Raw genomic sequence first — 9,300 nt, 5'->3', positions numbered from 1 at the left:
GTTTTAAATATTGACGATGACGATCAGGATGGTGATGATGATGGTTGGGATGATGGCGATGGTGACATGGACGATGACAATGGTAATAACACTTGCATACCGTTTACATCGCCTCCACTACTTACTACCATTTACTTTCATACTGTTCCAATCTCTTTCATAGATCTTCTTTTAGCATCACAGACTCGTTCCTTTTGTTTTTCTGGTTGCTTTTTTTTCATCTTCTCTTTCTTCTTCTATCCATTCTTGCAATCTCTCTTTGGTTCATTTTGTTCTCCTTCTCTTCTTCGTTATTATCATCCTGATTGGCCTTATCAACATAATAATCTCTCTATCGGTACTTTTGTTGATGCTGTGAAATGAGAATATCTTGCCATCTTGCCTAAAGCTATCAAAATATCTCTTAAACTTATCCAAAATCTATGAAGCATCATATGTGGAAATTAGATGGATATACAGAAAGGATATGACAGAGAGAGAGTTAAAGAGAATGTGAGACCAAGTGAGAGAGAGGGCGAAAGAGAGAGAATGAGAGAGAGAAGGAGATATATTGATATATATATAGTGAGAGGGAATGAAAAAGTCAAATCCTAGACAGAAATAAAAAAGATAATGAGTGCGCAAGAAATTACGTAATAGCTGTGAAAGTTAGACTAGTTGAGATGTGAAATATTAGAGGATCAAATACGATGCGACCTTAGTAATCCAGCGGTTCGCAGTCTAATAGATCCCAGCTCCGTTGAAATTTATGAATATTTTACCCAATCCCCCGTGATCATTTCTTTTTTCTATTATGGTCAGATGGACTGAAATTTGGTGGAAGGGATCAAGTCAATGACATCGACACCAATGCTCAACTGGTACTTCTTTCATCGATCTGAAAATGATGAAAAACAAAGTGGACTTCAGTAGATATTGAATTCAGGATGCAGAGACGGACGAAACGCTTAGCTAGCGATTTTGCCAGTTAGCCGCTTTCCTCGTCTTTATTAATGAAAAGACAATATATTGCTTGCACCCATATTATCCTCTCTCCGCCAGTGACGTGTACAAGTTTAAACAATATAAAACCATTTCAATGTCATTAAACATAGAAATCTGTGTCACCTTTTCAATATTTTCAGTGTGTCACCAAAATGGTCTTATAAACTCTAAATGAATCGGTTCTATTTTCTTGGTGAAACCAGTCGCTTAATTCAAAGGACACAAGGAGACAATCACACACACAGAAACACGCAGTCACACACGCATATACACATCCAGGAGAACACACACACACACAAATAGACTTTCTAACACTTGGCACACATACAACCACCACCTCCGAAACAAAAAATGCGGGTTGACTTCTGAAAAGCAGTCGTACCAATAATTAATATAACGAATGAGAACTAATTATTGGTGATATTTTGATAATCTTTATCTGTTTGAATGTATTTTAAGATAGCAGAAATTTAAAAGTTGAAACGATGGAGAATGTGCACTTTAAATATCATTTTAGGGTCGCTTTTCAAAAATTAATTCAGTTGTCAGGAAGAGCATTTCTGATGCCTCAACACGCTTGTTAATGTTAGAGGAGTAGCTAATCGAATACGGAGTCATTTTCAAACTGGAGATCTGGCCTGGACTTAATTTTGCGCGCACCTCACTAAATGCATGCAATAACCAAATGGTACTATTAAACCAAACACCAGATTTGGTCTACAACTACATAAGAAACGTAGATTACCTGTTTTCAACATTCGGATTTCATTTGCAAGTCTGGAGAATACCTACAACTGTACTTGTAGAGATTCATAGAAGCGAACTCTGTCCTCCGTTATTGCAAACAATAAGAAAATGTCGACCTGACAAACTCCTTAACACGTGGGACAATATATTTAGCATCATTTCTTTCGGTCATACGTTGTACGTTCAAATTCTATGGCCGTTAATACAAGTACCAGTGAAGCGCTTGATTCAATGTAATTGACTGTCCCCACTACAAAAAGAAATTACTCAAACTTTGACTATAGATGAGCGAATTATTGCAAAACGAAAAACATCTTAACTATGTATGCAGGATGACGAAACTGATGACAACAGGAAGACAATGCTAGAATATACAGTTTATATTTCAAAAACTAGTTATATTTTGGAATGAATACATTTTCATGGCAGTTACACTGCCAAATATTTTCATAATTGAATAGGATGCTTCACACTAAACAAAGCAACAAAAGCGACACCTGTACTACCTTTATTTTCGAAATCTTTTCAAAACATATACCCATATGAATATTTAATATTCATATATGCACGTGACATATAGTACTTCCATATACAGCTTCTTATAGAATATGTTCAAATGCACGTTAGTACTTCTATTTACAGTCTCATAGATTTTATTAAAAACCGTTTATCTGTTTACCACTTTTAGTCACTACCCTGTCTGACTGTAGCTATTTGTCGCAATGTATTCTAACCCTGACCGAAATGTTTTTCTTACAGTATAAAACATAGTAAACAGTGTGGTGTGTAGTATCTGCAATTTTAAGACAGTGGATGGCGTTGATGTGTTCTTAGCTGCTATTTGTAATAGACTGCATCTACGTAAAGATAGTCTCGTTGGTTTAGTATGTAATCTGTTACTGTTTTTGCTAGTGTTGTCTTACACCAATGATCAAATTCATTCTCTCGAAGCTTTTTGCGATTGTCTTTCCTCAGTTGCATTGTTCAAGTGGACAGGGCAATTACAACTGCTGTTTCTAAAAGCGGAGCGTATAATTCGGGGAGAAAGTTGTTATCCTGTTGGCTAATTATCGATGCAGCGATGTTGAGTCGATATCTTTTAGTTGTAAAACAGGCCTGATTTACCGGTTCTATGATCAAAAACATTAACCTTGTGTTTGAAATAATATATAAGATTATATCCTATGCGCTGATTCTTTCTCGAAAACAAAGATGGATACTTTTTGATACAATATTTTTAGCTTTTCTACCACTTGAAAGTGCCAGATAAAAGCTCATGTTCTGATACAGGTTTCGTTTTTCTTGTTTTTCAGCTCAAAATCACTCCCGACCAAATATTAAAGTTTATATGATTCCTGTCCTCGGTGATCCCTATATTTCACTTCCCTGAAGAAATTCACGATCAGAAAAAGTACCCTGCGCCTCTTTACAAAAACGAAGGATTTGGTTGCTACTTCTATCAAATAGAACGGTCACCTAAAGGCCGATTCGTTTTCTTATACACATTTCGGGTATCCTACTAATCTCTAATCCTCTTGATGTTTCCTTGAACAGTATTTAATTATCTTTCCCTAATTTCTCGCGAGTAATTATTTTGTCTTTCTCTGAATGTGAATACTCGATTGTGGGACCTATATTTATTTTGGAGCATAATTTTAAATGTCTTTCTTAAAAAAAAAACAAAAAAACTTTATATATCGACTTAACATTCGTATTTAATGTAGCGCCATACTTATTGCGAATTATCAACGCAGAATATTTAGATTCTGGATTCCATTTTGCCCCTTATCTGAGGTTCATTTAAAGAATTTTGATTACAATATTACGTAGCTAAGGTTTATGGATAAATAACTATTCAATTAATTTCAAAAATGTTTACCATTTTAATTATACATTCCATTTCATTCCACACTTGAGGCTTTTGAAGGCGTACAACTCAGAATTATTTCAATGCATATGCTGTATCGACAATGTCTTCAAATCTCTCGTATAGTTATAGCTAAATTTGTTTTACTCTAATCTTCATTTTATTTTCAGTTTTGTTTTATAGTCACGTTTTTGAATGCATAACATTTGAAACTCTTTTAATCTTAAACATTTTAATCATGCCTTCAATTTCTTTCCTTTGCTAGGTTGTTTCGTTGCGTTAAATAAATCGGTCAAAATTGATTTAACGTTTAAGAACAAAATACCTAAACACTTACCAACACTAGCAGAAGAATATTTGTCTAGAATTCCATTTTCTTTTCATGATCATATTATTTGATAATATAGATATGACGATATACATTCATGTAATTTAATCGACTGGTGAAGTTATATTATTGCTGCCATATACTTAATTTTTGGACTGGTTATACTTTAATTTAACCTAAGCTACCAGAGTATGATAGTCTTGTCATTCAAATGTTGGGCAACAAATCGAAGGTTTTGAAATATTGTCAAGTCAGTTATAAATAATTCTCAGTTTTAATGATAGGCAACTTTCGATATGACCAATCATAGAAGGTGTAAATAGAGCTGTAAACATGTCAAATAACAACATAAACACTATAGTTAGTGTAAAATTAATCAAGGATATTTTTGACTTAAGAGCTGAGGTTGATTTCAACCGAAGTATAATTTATATGCAACAGAATCGCATCCGTTCTCATCAGCATGTTACCAGGGAGATTGTAACAATAAATAATCCCATCGAAAACGAATGCCTATAGGCGCTACTCGATGAATGCCTAAAGCCATGTCAAATTTGCTACACGTAAACTGTGGAAGCTCGTCACACGCATGCACATGTACACACCCATATGTACACAAACACACAGGGACACACACACATCCACACACACGCACCCCCCCCCACACACACACATATAGGCGCAGGAGTCGCTATGTAGTAAGAAGCTTCCTTACCAACCACATGGTTCCAGGTTCTTTCACATTGCATGGGACCTTGGGCAAGTGTCTTCTACTGTGGCCTCGGGCCGACCAAAACCTTGTGAGTTGATTTGGTAGAGAGTAACTGAAAGAGGTGCCTGAACTCACTGGCCGATGAATTCGTAAGTGCCTTTCTTATCGTTGGTTTTTGGTGTCGCATGGCCAAAAATTACCGTGAATTTTTTTAGAGACACTTTCAAATTTATCAGAATATTGGGCTGAAGATTCGGAATAGAGTAATTTCATTCTCTTAACCATGAAACGTTCGTATCCAATTAACTAAAGGCAGGTTTGTTTATGCTTTTCCCTCCGGTTTTTTGTTCTATGTGTGCCATAAATATCGCCATCCGTTTAGAGAAAAATTTGTAGTTTAGAATCAGTAGTTCTTTGACTGCTATTTATAAATTTTCAGTATGTTGGAGAAGCAACTCAATGCTAATCCCTGTATATTTATAATGATAAATGGTTTTACCGATAAAGGTTTTTTTCATACTGAACTACTTGGCAAAATTGTTAATTATTAATTCTATTACTAATTGACGATTCCCTGCCCTTATTCTTATATATATATATATATATATATATATATATATATATATATATATATATATATATATATATATATCATTATTTGTATGTATGTATATATATATCTTTTTAATTTATTTGCGGGAAAGATTCTGAATGCTTAAATAAGGCTCCTATTCTTTTATGAGGCTACAGTCAATTGATGCTAACTCTTAAACCAGATTTCTCAGGCTGCACCGATATCTACCTATATAATATAAGATATATATGTGTATGTGTCTCTGTCTCTCTGTCTATCTCTGCGTGTGTATTTATGTATTTAAATACATGAGGCAATCGGGCAAAATGGTTTGCAGACTGGAGAAAATGTTTAGTAGCATTTCACCCATCTTTTTATTCTGATATCGAATTTCCTCACTTCCTGATCGGTGAACTATGAACCAGATAAACACTGTTCGATCAACTGACTAACGCCAACCCTCTATAAAATTCTCTGGTCAAGTTCCTATAGTAGACAGGATATGTGTATATGTTGGTGTGCATGTGATTGTGTGTGGGTGTTAAATTCAGATTACGCCTCTGAATATTGATAGCTAAATATTGTTATAACGCTGATCTAGCTGACCTTTAATGAAACGTGGAACTCAGAAGTAATTTCTCCTGTGGTTTCCAGTGCTTCAAGATATATATTGTCAAATGTGTCATCTTGGACATTAAGAAAATAAAATACCATACAAACGTAATGGAAGTCTCAATGAAACGTTTGGTTATATGAGCACTTCTCTTTCGCAAGAAAATCAAAATGTACGTAGCATAGCTCAATTGCTTCCAGCTTATTTGTCATTAGAAAATACAGACATATATACTATTTCCATGAATAAAATTATATTATGAAATTTTAGAATACTGTGAAGTTTAAAAATGCTGAAACGTATTTAGATTGAACCTCGAAACAGCGGATTGCTTTGCTTACACATTGAAAAAGAAAAAAAGAAATTAATTCGTAATTTCGAATCTGTTATATTATTTTCTGTTACTTAAGCTTAAATATGCTTCTAACTCGTATCTTTTCTCTCCGGCTTAGGAAGGAATTTTGTTAAGTAATTAAAATGTATTGCATATACTTCTAAGTGCTTCACTGCATACGTTATTATTTCAAATTCCTGATAATAGCCATTTTAAGTTGTTCTTCTTTTTAACTAACTTAGTTACTTAGATATTTAAATAAGCTTCGGCCAACATTGGGGTAGGTGATGTCTAAGTTGCTAGTACCGCCCGTAAAAGACATTTAAATTTGTTTCATAATAGTCATTCTATAGGTATCATAGCTCCATTAGAGTAGAGAGTTTTTGTTGGCAGACATATATATATATCGGAGGATAGTTGATTTGTCTGTTATTCGATAGAGATATTCGTCCAGGAACCGTTTAAATATTACGGAACCGTTTTCGTCACTCATGTGACTACGTATGATGCTAAAAGAGCAGAGCCGGTTGACGTTAAATAGTTCTGTCTTAGTGTTATGATATGATACGGACATGTCTTGTAGAGGACCTGCAGCACGGGAACCAAACTTTGGGCGAATTTTAAACTGAATGCCAACATCATTTGTACTGCGCTATTGGAATATTTTCCACATCATATAAATGGTATAGAGCTTACGGTGACGTTGGATGGGGGAAAAGATTGAGTTTCACGCAATATCAATAGTCAAGACCCGTTACTCTGTCTAATTTAGTTCTGGTCGATCTCCAGGGTGCCTAAATTTTAAAATATTCTGTATCGGGTAGGGAGACCACATCTCAACTATGTATTGTGCCCCTTTATGCAGAGTGCCATCTTCGTCTATGAGAGGCCGAAGGATGATACAGCGGCTTTATTATTTTGATACATAACTTTGTTTTTCTACATAGACTTATCCGCTGTTCTGCAGTCTTTAGTGCATTAGATAGAAATATATGGTCTTAATAACATCGACGGCAAACAATGATTAGAACTCCTTTTTCTAAAGCATCGAAATTTATTGAGAAATTACTTTGTTATGTATTCAAATTATGTTTACTACTGAATTAATTCAGAAGGAATTCCAGTTAATTGCAAGTTCAGTGCATGCAGCATTTGGACTCTCAGTTTTAACTTAATAATAGTTTCAGTTTAGAAGAAGATATATAGAACATAATATTCATTTGGTCATTAAATATGTTCTCTTCATACGAACTTCACTCTTTCTAGCGTAAGATTTGCATCTCAACAAACGAGAAATAGAACTGAATACCACGGAGGCCATTTGCTTGAAGATCGAGGTTTGAAAATATCCTCACGTATGAAACCAAATAATATGGAGTATTTACCTACGTCTTTTTAACGGTAAAATTCGAATTGCCTCTTAGTAATTATCGAGATAGAGATTATGTGGCAGTTCGAAATCATCTGATCATTAAATGTCATATAGATACACCGAACTGCGTTTAAAACTTTCTCGACAAATATTAGTCTTTCAGAAAGCGTATAATTAACAGTATATCCTTGAACACATTTACTCCAAAAAGGAAAAACAAAAAAGTATTTGTAGGCTTGGAGATATCACTAGTTTCTCGGGTCCAATGTCATTGAAAATTGATCTACATACCTTTAACGTCAAAGTTCAAATCACACGATGACTGATTCAAATTAATCACCAGAGTGAAACGGTTCCTTCCCTCAAAACGTTGGGCAGTTTACCGTAGAAATTATTATGTACTAGTTTGATAAAATGTCAATATAAGTATAATTTCTTATAGAGTTTGTCAGATTGGGTGTTAGTTGTGCAAGAATTTGCTTCCATTTCAGTGTTGTGTGAAAGCTGTCAAATAGGTAATATTTCTAGTTCGTCGTGGTTGGTATTTTATATTTTCAGTCCATATCCAGAAAGCATAAACATTTCGATATCAAAATTGGTGTTAAAAAATTAAAAAAATAACACGACCGGATTTATGTATAAATTCAAGAGTTATAGAAAATACTTTTATATAATTATTTTCGGTTGTTATATTCGGTACGTTTACACAGTTGTGGCGAATTTATGTATAGCTAAACGAAAAATAGCATCTTATAAAAAATAAAAAAAAACATTAACATCACGTAACACGTCTCTGAAGTTGCGTACTTCTACAGCGAATAAAATGTGTCATGAAATAACCAGGGGTTCGTTCGTTGACCTGATCTCGCAGAAATGTATTTATTAATAATTAAAACATTTCATTTGTTCTCTAGATATGGTGTGGGATTATTTGCCTACAGAGGTAACAGTGACGCCTTTATCAACATCAGTTGATTGTATTCCTGAATAATAGATTTGTCACATGAATTATTCGGTGCACAAAGCCGACCTGGAGCGAAACAATAGCAGCAACATCGACGTCACCACAAACGAGTGTTCATAAATTACATTTTAATGAAAGCTTCTCATCTCTAGCTGAGTCATCTGCGCAACTTTTCATATCCGAATTTCTTGTATGACTGCTCTAATATGAACATGTTGATCTATGTCACTCAAGTTGGTGTAATAAATATCAAAACTGAGAAATAAACTAAATATGAAATACCAATTACTGAATAACTTCATTTTATTAAATAAAGACTGCGTGCCACAGGGTTATCTTAATATTTTCAAGTTCCCATCTAAATATTGTAATCTATCGAAGAATTAGTCAATAACACACTGGAATAGATCATGTTTCTAATTATAACTTCTACATATTGTTTCTGTATCTTAGTATGAACGATTCTTGTTTCACTGTCAGTTATTAGAAACATTTATATATATTAAACCCTGGTCGAACAGACCTATGATCTAAGTGTTTCAAATATGACCATAATATATAATATATATCTATGCTTGAAGCAGTTGGAACACTCTATAATCAACACACATGATTTAACTTTCAATTTTAACTTGATTTCACATGTACATGCACAATATGAGGTGGTCCTCCTTATTAAAGCAAATTAATTTACACAAAATAAAGGCAGTTTCGTCTTGTGTCCAAAATATAAAATGACTTAGAGATTAATTACTCTAGTCATGTTCCCTGAAATATTTACTATGTGGTACTCGAACAGACAAAT

The 9,300-nt window shown here is 34.0% G+C and overlaps 1 long non-coding RNA gene across 2 annotated transcripts; it reads left to right on the top strand.

Annotated features, from left to right (window-relative positions):
• Positions 1–4,411: 4,411 nt before the first annotated feature.
• LOC149136666 (uncharacterized) lies at positions 4,412–8,780 on the top strand. Of its 2 annotated transcripts, none has more exons than XR_016240926.1 (2): positions 4,412–4,787; positions 8,446–8,780. It is a non-coding gene; the product is annotated as an uncharacterized LOC149136666 (long non-coding RNA). The 2 variants fall into 2 exon arrangements; XR_016240925.1 differs by lacking the exon at positions 4,412–4,787 and adding an exon at positions 6,266–6,842.
• Positions 8,781–9,300: the final 520 nt, after the last annotated feature.

This window comes from Octopus bimaculoides, chromosome 3 (genome assembly GCF_046866305.1).
Source record: "Octopus bimaculoides isolate indiv1 chromosome 3, ASM4686630v1, whole genome shotgun sequence".
NCBI lineage: Eukaryota > Metazoa > Mollusca > Cephalopoda > Octopoda > Octopodidae > Octopus > Octopus bimaculoides.
Note: the sequence above shows the minus strand (reverse complement) of the source record. Positions and strands in the feature narration are given on the sequence as shown.